The following is a 10,982-nucleotide window of genomic DNA, read 5'->3' as shown; positions in this document are numbered from 1 at the left end:
TAAGGCAGGGTTGCCCATTATCACCGTTGCTGTTCAACCTGTATGCAGAGGAAATGATTAAAGAGGCATGGGAAGAACTCGAGGTAGGAATGAAAGTGGGCGGGGAATTCGTAAAATCAGTTAGGTTTGCTGATTACCAAGCTTTAGTTTGTCAGTCAGCCAAGGGGCTGCAAGCATTGCTGAGTGAATTGGAAATTCAGTGCGACAGGTATGGGATGAGAATCAATATTAATAAAACAAAGGTTATGCGATTTTCTAGAAAGAAAAAGGCCAAGCTTAACATTAAAATAGGAGGGCAAAAACTAGAGCAGATGGAACAGTTTACGTATCTCGGTAGTGTTTTGGACCAACACGGTCAAAGTAGTAGGGACGTAAGGAGAAGAATTGCGCTAGGCAAAGAGGCTTTCACAAGGAGGAGGGAGTTGATGACGGGGACTTTGAGTAAGGATGTTAAGAAAAGACTCGTAAAAACTTTGATATGGAGCGTAGCTATGTACGGTGCGGAAACGTGGTCGTTGAAGCAGGAGGATAGACGTAGATTGGAGGCTTTTGAAATGTGGGTGTGGAGAAGAATCGAGAAGGTGAAATGGACAGAGAAGAAAACAAATGAGGAAGTACTTGGTATGGTGGGCGAAGAGAGGGGTTTGTTGGGAGCAATCCAATGGAGGCAGGAAAAGTGGATGAAGGGGGTGTTGACCGGCAGTGGGATGTTGAAGAATGTGATAGAGGGTAGAATGTTGGGCAAAAGAGGAAAGGGAAGGAACAGGATAGGGATGCTGGACGGGATGAAGGGAGGAAGAAAGTACTCAGAGATGAAGAGGGACCTGATATAGAGTAGGATGATGGATTTTGTGTTTTGTTAGGAGTAATAAAATATTTGTTTGGTAGTTGTGTCCATCCAAAAACCTACCTTAACCGGTAGATTACCTTAAAAAAAAAAAATATATATATATATATATATATATATATACATAATAATGTATAACACTTAGCACTAGTGGACACAGACAAAAACACAGAAACACACAAAAAAAGAGACTCACTATTTTTCGAATTTTCGGTGGTCGTTGCCACCTTTATCAAGGAGGAGAGGGACAGAACTCAGTTCTGTCCCTCTCCTCCTCGATAAAGGTGGCAACGACCACCGAAAATTCGAAAAATAGTGAGTCTCTTTTTTTGTGTGTTTCTGTGTTTTTGTCTGTGTCCACTAGTGCTAAGTGTTATACATTATTATTCACGTCCGTGAGTCTTTCAAAAAGTGTTATATATATATATACATATATATATATAAATTTCTCTTGTGATTTTATGACGGATTATGCTAAGTTTTCAACGGAACAGAAATATTGACTTGGTTATTTTTTGAAGATTTATAATTTTCATAATTCCTATATCTGCGTCCGAACATGCTATATTTTAATAATTTAGGGATTTTATAACATATGCAAAAGGTTTTAAGGATTGGCATCCATCAAATCAATTACTGAGGTCATCAAATACTGCCGGCGATGGGAGCGATTCTGTGAATATTTTCAATTCCCCATTGGGGCCGCGTTCTTGGAGTGGAAAAAACATCAGCTGTGTCCCATTTTATCAATTCCGTCTTCCTATGGATTTGGTCTACGATGCACAAAATTTATGTTACAAAATCTGTAGATATAACGTACACTGGTTGATCTTAGAGTTTTAGATATTAACCGCATATTCACATGCGGTGGGATTATTCTAGTCCTTAGTCGAGAAGAACGGCGCCACCTGCCAATTCCCTCCGAGGTCTCTTTTAGTTCCGTCCCAATGCGTCCAAGAATCCCGGGGTTGATTCCTGTAGTCATTAATAAAGAAAAAATTTGGACGATATTCATTGTTGACATTGTCGAGAGTTAATTACCGCTCGCGAAGCATAATCTTGTTTTTTTCAACCTTGGTAGCACCAATTTATTTTCAACCTTGGTAGCACCAACATTATTTTCATTAATATTCCTCCAATCATATTTTCCATGTGTTTTTATCTTAAAATATTCCCAAAACTGTGAATAGTAAGCAGCAAACTCTTCGCCGTTGGTGATTTCATTTCTTCCTCCTCCTTTCCTCACCCGCGGTGACCTCCCCCATCACTCTATCATTCCTACGCCCTCCGGCATTTGATCCGGTAGCTCCTCCGGCCTCCTCTCGCCGCCGCTTCCTGCGGTCTCTGCCCCTTCGGCGGACTCCGTCCTTCTATTTCTATTCTATAGCACAAGTTGGGTGGACAGAGCAGTAAACCCTGGGCCACCTTGTCGCAGCGATTTACATCCGGTGAGAATTTATACTCCTCCCAACTTTCTCTTGATACCCCAGTCTCGGTTCATAATTTCTCTTAATAAGTAAAATAATCGTTAAAATACAACTGTATTGTATTTTCCCCCATATTATCCTATTGAGCAGGGCCCACTAATTGTCATTGTCTGATAGTTAAATGAATCAGTTCAAACTAAGGAGAGTTTCACCTCAAAGGCGAAAACACTATGAGTATACAACAAGGCAGCAATGTGTGAGGGCATTCGCTTGAAGAGTGGAACACTGTGATTCGGAGACCATGGGCCGCTGGAAAAGCAGATGAGTGCAGAGGAGATGCCTTCGCCCCTGGTGCCGGAGGAGAAGGTTGCTGCAGTTGAAATGGACAAGAGAAAAGGAGAAACTAGGAATTATTAGGAGGAGCGAAAACATCATAAGAATAACCACGGCGAATTGCGAAGTAGTGGAGAAGAATATTATGGAAAGCAGTAAATTTATTATACAGGGTCCGTGCAATAAGTATCGTGACTGGTTCGCTGTAGCCTCAACGGAGCGGTGGATGGGGGACCGACCGGTCGGCTCGGTAGAGGGATCCCCCACCACTCAGGCGCACTTTAGTTCAGTCGCCTCCGGGCATGCATTGAGACAGGATGTGGATTTTTGTGACGCGTGATTGTTTGTGGTGTCGTCGCGCCAGCATGGATCGCAACGTCGAGCGACGAGACTCTGTGAATTTTTGCGTTAAACTCGGGATATCCGTGTCGGAGACTCTTGAACTCATTAAACAGGCTTATGGAGATGATGCCTTAAGCCGCACAAGAGTTTTTGAGTGGCACAAAATGTTTAAGGAAGGCCGGGAGCTCGTCGAAGACGAGCACCGCGTCGGACGCCCGACGACCGCTTGAACCGATTCTCAGGTGGCCAAAGTGAAAAACGTTTTGGACTCTGACAGGCGTTTATCCATCGCCCTTATAAGTGAGGAGACCGGCCTTTAAGTCGGAACCGTCCACACCATTGTAACAGCGGATCTTGCCATGAGGAAAGTGTGCGCGAAGTTGGTGGCGAAAGTCTTGAGCGAGGAACAAAAACTGTCGCGGGTGGAAATTTCGCAAGAAATTTTGGACGGCGTCCAGTGAGTTGAAGATTTTCTCGACAACGTTATTACCTCAAAGGATAGCTCAAAAGGAGCTCAAAGGATATCGGTTCGACTCCATCGAGGCGGTTCAAGCGGCGACGACAAAGGCTCTCAGCAGTATTCCGGAAACCGATTTCCAGCGGGCCTTTGACGAGTGGCAGACGCGCCGAACTAAGTGTATCAATGCTGGAGGAATGTATTTTGAAGATTATTAAGTAATTTTAATGATAACTGCGATAAATTTTGATTTTTTTGGATCCAATCCCGATACTTATTGTGCGGACCCTGTAAAAAGTATTTTGACACGGGTTTGTAAATTATTTAAATAGTTTATCCAGTACATTATCATACTTCAATTACTTTAAAATCAATACTTGTGATAAGGATGCGAGCAACCGCGATAGAAATCCCTTCGCAAGACTAACATCGTGGCGGCAATGAGATGGATTCCTTGTCTCCCCTAACAAAACACACAACCCAAAATCCAACTCTGAGGAAGACCCTCTTCATCTATGTGTACTTCCTTCCTCCCTTCATCCAGTCCAAATTCCCTATCCTATTCCTGCATCCCTTCCTCATTTTCCTAACATTCTCACCTCTATCACAGTCTTCAACATCCCACTGTCGATCAATCCATTTTTTGTGAATTGCATTTTGAATCGAATTTTTAACCCAAAATGTAGTAAGTTCAAGGATAATATGAGAATGCTGAGTACAATAGTTTATGGCGTGTTGTGCATCAAGTCCGTTCCTGTTGGTGTGTCGTGGTGTTTAAGAACTATTTTAATGCGGCTGCATTACTAAATGGTTGGTCCTCATCCCCAGACCACATCCCGGCGTAATGGGTTCGATCCCCAGCCCGGATCAGAGCGCAGTCATAAAGAACATGTGAAAGTGGTGACCAGTGCAGTGGGTATAATTACATAGATATACTGCACCATTGAAGCTGTGTTGAGAACAAGTGCTTGAGGATTTTTTGGATAATGCTATTATTAACTAATATTTAAATTTTTTGGATAAAACATGACTCTTTTATGCCACACAACTGGCCGATTTCATTGAAATAAAAAATTACTGAATGTGAACTGGGAGATATTGCAACCAATTAGACTTAACTAATCCAGAGCCTCAACAGCCGGTAGATAGTCGTGGGCTAGCTCTCCGTGGGCCAATTTCGGTTAAGTACCAATTAGGGTTGCCGCCCCATTTTTGATTTGTGAATTATCTAATATTTAACTTCGCTATTCAAAATTTGCTAATATTTAAATACATTATGAAGTTCCAGCCCATCCTATAAGAATGTGCTGGATGTAATCAAAAGGGTGCGTCATTTAAATTAATCGTGCCCTAAATTCCAACGAATCCCATCAAACCAAATACGTAATACACAATGCATTATGTATGGACATGCAAAAATTAAATTTCAACATTACACGTTGGTGTCTCTAGTGGGAAACGGATGTATTAGGAAGTTCCGGTATTTGAGGAGGTTTCAACTAATGAAGACATGAGCCATATGTGAGCTGGTTTCTCAACCAATCCGATGAAGAGAATTTGCATTTCAGTTGGGCGAGTCAACTTTGCCAGGTAATGAATCTGTGCCTCTAGCTAACGTACGCTTTATTAAAGATGGAAGAAATCACAAGAGCTGCTGTTTGCAAGGAAACAGCAGCTCTTGTGATAGTTAGAAACTCACTAAAGGGGAGTCAATATTTCGTCTCGTAGAGCAGTTCTTCTGGGGCAAAAAAATTCTACTTTCCTACATACTTGCTGTTGCGACAGACGGAGCTCCATTAATGACTGGTCGTCACCATTGTTGTATTTCATACTCGATGAAATATGTCCCAAATGTTTGTGCTACTTATTGTGTCATTCATCGAAAAACATCTCGTGGCTAAAATACTGAGTGTTCGCATTCACAAGTCCTTAACATTATAATTACAGCGGTTAACAAAATCAAAGTCCATGTTTGTAATGATCGACTCTTTCGAGAGTTATGTGGTGGGAATGACGAAGATTTCAAACGTTTGTTACTGCACGCGGAAGTTCGCTAGCCATCGAAATGCCATTGCAAAAGGCGCTTCTATAATAGTTTTGACACTGTCGTGTAGTTTTTTGAGGAGAAAGATGCTTTCCTCAGCGACAACCTCAAAGAGATGAGGAGTGACGTTGCATTTTTGTCTATTTGCAAAGTTCAATGAAATGAATTTACAATTGTAGGGAATGGATACTAAATTTATAAAGGCAAAATCTGCGGTAACTGCGTTAATTTCCAGGTTGCTTTTATTTAAGCGCAACGTGGGTCTCCGCGAGCTTTATCGATTTCCTTCCCTGCTTAAGCTATGAGAGCAAGGTGGCATAGGTGATGATGATTTGAGAGTTTTTTTTGACCGTTTTGTCACTTTGCATAAAAATATGACGCAGCGATTTGAAGATCCTCTATGGTTGGAAATTCCAGACTGGGCGATAAATCCGTTAGTAGATATTGAGGAAGTTTTGATTATTATATTATTATAGAGGAAGAATTGATTGAATAATTAAATGACGCTGAATTGAAATCAAAGTTTAAGATGAATTATCAAGAGTTTTGGTTATAGAAGGAGGTTTTCGACCGTTATCTTGCGCTATGAATGGTGGTTAAAAAACTAATTGCATTTCCGCCTTCATATTTCGTGGAAAGTGGTTTTAATACAGTCAGTCAGCTTATTTACAAGCAGAGAAACAGACATTTGGTTTGTGAACGCGGTGATTTAAGACTCGTGCTAAGTGATATTAAACCAGACGACGGAAAACTGGTTTCAGGTCATCGAGCCCATCCATCCCATGAGAATTAAAATTTTATTTGATTGAAATATATTATTAAATTTGGCTTAAGAATCTCCTTGAATATCTTCCATACCATGGAAAACTATAATCAATTGTCACTTAATTTTAACAAAACATGACTAATTTTTCAACTTCCATGCATTTAAAATGTTCATGTTATATAATTACTTAATTAAAGTTTAAAAAACTGACATTTAAACTTATGAAAAAAGCTTTCTGAAAATTATTTTTTTGATAATTTATTTTTGTGCAAAAAGTGTATTCTAATCTAAGCTCCTTTATTATGTATTAAGTCTTTTACATTAATGTAATATGAAAAATATGCATCCATTGGATTATAAATTAACATTTGATAAGTCATTGTTTTCAATTTAATAATTTCAATGTTCCTCCATTGATTATTTTGTTTTATAATTTTGATTTTTATTATAAAGCTTTCGATTAGGGGGCGTTGAGTTTTGTAGTCTAATGGATCCCAGAGGTCGGTGGCTCGAAAAGGTTTGGGAAACACTGAAGGTGACGATTTTGGGGGTGTTTTGGGGAAAGATTTGGGGGGTGATTTGGGGGATGGTGTGGAGGGTGAGTTTGAGAAAGAGGCGATGGAAAAGTTAGGGGGTGGTTTTGGAGGTGATTAGGGGGATTGTGTGGAGGGTGGGTTTGAGGAAGAGTTGGGAGGTGATTTTCTAGGAGAATCGGGGGGATCTCAGAAAGATTTATTCAACAATTCATTAACTATTTCTTAATTGCATCCATTTTTGCAAACATGAAACTGCTTTTTTCAAAATAGTACTAAGACAGAGGAGTATTATTTTTTAATTTTGCAAGCATTGGTATAGATATTTTACTGAATTCTATTAACTCTAAGTGTTCAATTAACCTATTGAGGGACTCTTCTCAATGTCATATGCGATAAATGGTATCTCACCCATCGACCTTCACTTTGAATAAAGAAATGAATAAATTATTATAATATTAATATAAATAAATGCTTGCACAACATTGTTGCAGGAAATGCACAGCTACAAATAAGCATGATCAAAGAATACAAGGCACCGTTGTAATGAAAGGAAAGTTACGTTGTGTATTGTTAGGAGGGGCAAGGGAATTGTCGCTGTAGCCTTTTGTAGTTTGTGTCCGTTCACAACCACCTTAACTCGTAGATTACGGATAATATTCGAGGTGATGATGAATTTTTTGACTTATTAATATGTGAATAGCACCCTTTAGTTATTCGGTGGACGTGATTAATCCGCGCCTGCTGTTCTCCACTTGCTTGGAACTAATTTCAACTAAATGCAAAAATATGGCCTTAAAAGGGTTTCGAAAGGATTGGGAGTGAGTTTACATATCAATTGATAGAATCAAAGAATTGTCTTCTTCGGTTTCCCTTAACCAATGCTCACCTAATCTTAATAACCACAGTTTTTAGTCATAAGCAACAAATACGTCAAACACGACAGGCGATATCACTGTGCATGTTAAATTCCCATTGAGTGAAATAAGAATTAGCTTACAATACGTATAGGCGCATATTTAGGAATAGCGCAATCACTGCGCCATTTCTAAGGAGCAGTATTTAGTTAGTTAGGAAACTAACTAACTCACAACAGCAATTATGGCATTCCCCTTTCCGCAAAAAAGGTCCGCCAAAGCGCCGGTAAATGCTTCCATCAGTACCCCTATGAAGGTCACTACCATTTAAGTAACTGAAATTATTCATCCTGGCAAGCGCACACATCCATCATTTGTTCCCTACCTTAGCAAATAAAGAGTGGGATGTTTGTTTTCACCTGAATCCACTGTTGTTCACGTGGCACGAAGTGAAAAGGAGGAAGTGCACCTGAGACATCAACCACTCACTCCATTAAAGAAAGGACCTGGTCACTCTGGGCCAGTTATGCAAAATAATCTGCAATAGAGTGTTGAAAAATCAGACCTGTGACAACATTAAGACTTGAACTTAAATAATCTGTTCATCCGCAGTTATTGCCTTGTGACCTTGACCGTCTTCATGAGGCTTGTCTAAAACTGAGTTCGATGTGGTTATCCCTTTGTTTACTATGAGATTTCAAATGTTCTGAGTGCCTCAAAACCATTTATAAAACCATGCCCCAGAGTTGATTAAGTTTTCTTACTTCTATGGTATTGTTTCCGCTTGTAAGTAGATATCTCTTCCGGTAGCATAACCTGTCCCCATACTGCTCATGAAATTCGTCGGGCTTTTTTATCCAATTTAAATTCAAGCAATTTTGATTTTGGAAGGAAATAATATTCCAGTGTACGCGATTTTTCTATCCTTCATAAAGGCGTTTTACGAAGTATTTCCTAGTAAAAATTTCCCTTCATGAAGGCGTTTTACGAAGTATTATCTAGTAAACATTTCCTTAGTAAGCTCCTTACAAACCTACGGAAGTATATCATAGCTTAAATATCCAGGACTGAGATTTTACATTTCAAGAATGGAGGCGTAGTAAGGTTCGTCTAAGATGGTATTAACTAAAATGCAGTCAAAGTGCCTTAAATCACTGCCTTACGACAATGGCATTAACTCCTCGTATTAATGGAAAGACACGTTTTATCCCCAAGGCAGTGATTCAGTGAGTTCATTTTATCTTCGGGAAAAATTCATCCTAATCGCATGACCTTGATGCTGTACAACGCTGGTTCGACAATTAGCAATTACAGAACAACTAAAAAGAGTTCGTAGTGAAAAATTCGTATGATCGCATTTATTGTGATGCCAATCTATTTCAATATTAAAAAAAAATAATTTGTTGATGAACAAAAAACTGATTGAAGCACTTTTCCACTTGATAAAATTTTTTTATTTTTCGACCGGGTTTCGATGTATTACATCATCATCAGGTAACGAACTGAAGTTGTGTCCAAGCTTATATACATTCCGGAAGGGGTGGACAGGACGCGGTAGGAAACGAGGGGGGGAGGCGGGGAGGGAAAGACAAGGGAGACATTTACAAGAAATAGCAGAAACAGCGTATTGACCTTGTTGAAAAACATATAAGCTTGGACACAACTTGAGTTGGTTACCTGATGATGATGTAATACATCGAAACCCGGTCGTAAAATAAAAAAAAATCATCAAATGGAAAAGTGCGTCAATCAGTTATTCATTAAGTTCCACTTCCACCACATCACGCCTGAAGCTACTCAATGTTATTTCAATGAACTTGAAGGAAATAAGACCATAAAAAAACCCTTAAATTTGTGTTTGGATGTTCCTTTCCCTTGTATTTTTATCTATTTCTGAGGCCTGAGTGATGCGAGAAAAATGAGGAATATTTGAGAAGTGGCATGCTAAGACAGTCCCTTTGGCTCAGAAGACGGAATATGACCGTAGGTGCAATTCGATAAAAGTGGACATTGAAAATTTCCTTTTGCTACTTTTTTCTTGAGTGGTGGGTGAAATTTAGAAGTATACACAAAAATTCATTAAGTTCTTCACTTTAAAATTTATTTTCATCAAGATGACGAAATTTTGAAGATATCTTATCCGGTGCTGCATGGCAGTAACTTCCTTATAATTTAAACATCCGAATTCGGACTCTGCTAACTTGTATTTGGCGGGTTTATTTGTTGAACCTACATACATATAATGCTTACTACGCGATTCATTTGTCGTAACGACTCCGTGTGTGTTTCTTCACGCACAATTGCTCTAAAACTCGAAGAGTAACACGCCCAGGTGACATTGAGAAAGTATTTAAACTAGAAGAAACAGTCAGACTTTTAAAGCAAGGGAGCGCCTCCCGCGACGGACGCAATTTCGTTTCAAATTGATTTTCTCTGCAATTAAAATTTTATGCATATTATTAATTATATATTGTTAGCTTTGACTGAAAAAAATTGCTAAGTTTCCTTCGTATGTTTAAAATCTGTCGTCTTACATTTCCCAACAGACAAGGCCATTAGCCATCCATTAGGAAAAGAAAAGCACTGTAAAATAAGCGATACATTCAGTCTTAATTTGTCTAAATATTTGGCGCCTTATGATAAGGTATGTCGAGTTCGGACACCCTACTCAGCAGTACTGCCATCTAAGGATAAGGAATGAAGAATTAAGTTAAATTTATGCGGAAGATGGCAAATTTATCTTTCCTTTGTAATTCCACCTTTTTCCAACCCCACATTAATAAAACCCTCCCTTAATATCATTCGTGCCCAGTCTTTAGAATATGTGAAAGGTAGAAATGAATATGATCTGAAGAATAATAAGCAAATAGTTAATTATTTTCATGGGGTTAATGCATGTAATTCCATGTCAATTTAATTCATTAGTTCATTTTATTCATCTCTCTAAAAAACTGCTTCATGGATACTTCAGTGATAAACCATAAACACAGTAAGGTCAACGTGAAGGTCGGGTTGGTGGGAGATGCACAATGAAGAGTTTGAGTGACACCTGAGAACCAACTGCTTTAGACTGTATTAGGGTAATTTACTTTGGGTAAAATTTTCCTTTTTGCTAATAGTGTTAATTCATGCCCAGCTACAGTGATGCCTTGGCCAACAGCAGACAGAGGTTGTTCATTGGGACAAGTTGTGTTTTGTAGGTCATTCTCTAAAAGAAAATATAAAAAGGTACCCGGTAATACTATATTAGATTGTGCTGTAAAGGTTGCTCTACATTGGCCAAAAGGGTTAACCTTGAGAATGTCTGCACCAAATGAACACCCGCATATGCAACTGAAACTATTTTTTTGTTATTTTACATCAACTTTTCTTTGTC

Source organism: Hetaerina americana, unplaced genomic scaffold (assembly GCF_022747635.1).
Source record: "Hetaerina americana unplaced genomic scaffold, ioHetAmer1.1.p SCAF_87, whole genome shotgun sequence".
Taxonomy (NCBI): domain Eukaryota; kingdom Metazoa; phylum Arthropoda; class Insecta; order Odonata; family Calopterygidae; genus Hetaerina; species Hetaerina americana.
Note: the sequence above shows the minus strand (reverse complement) of the source record.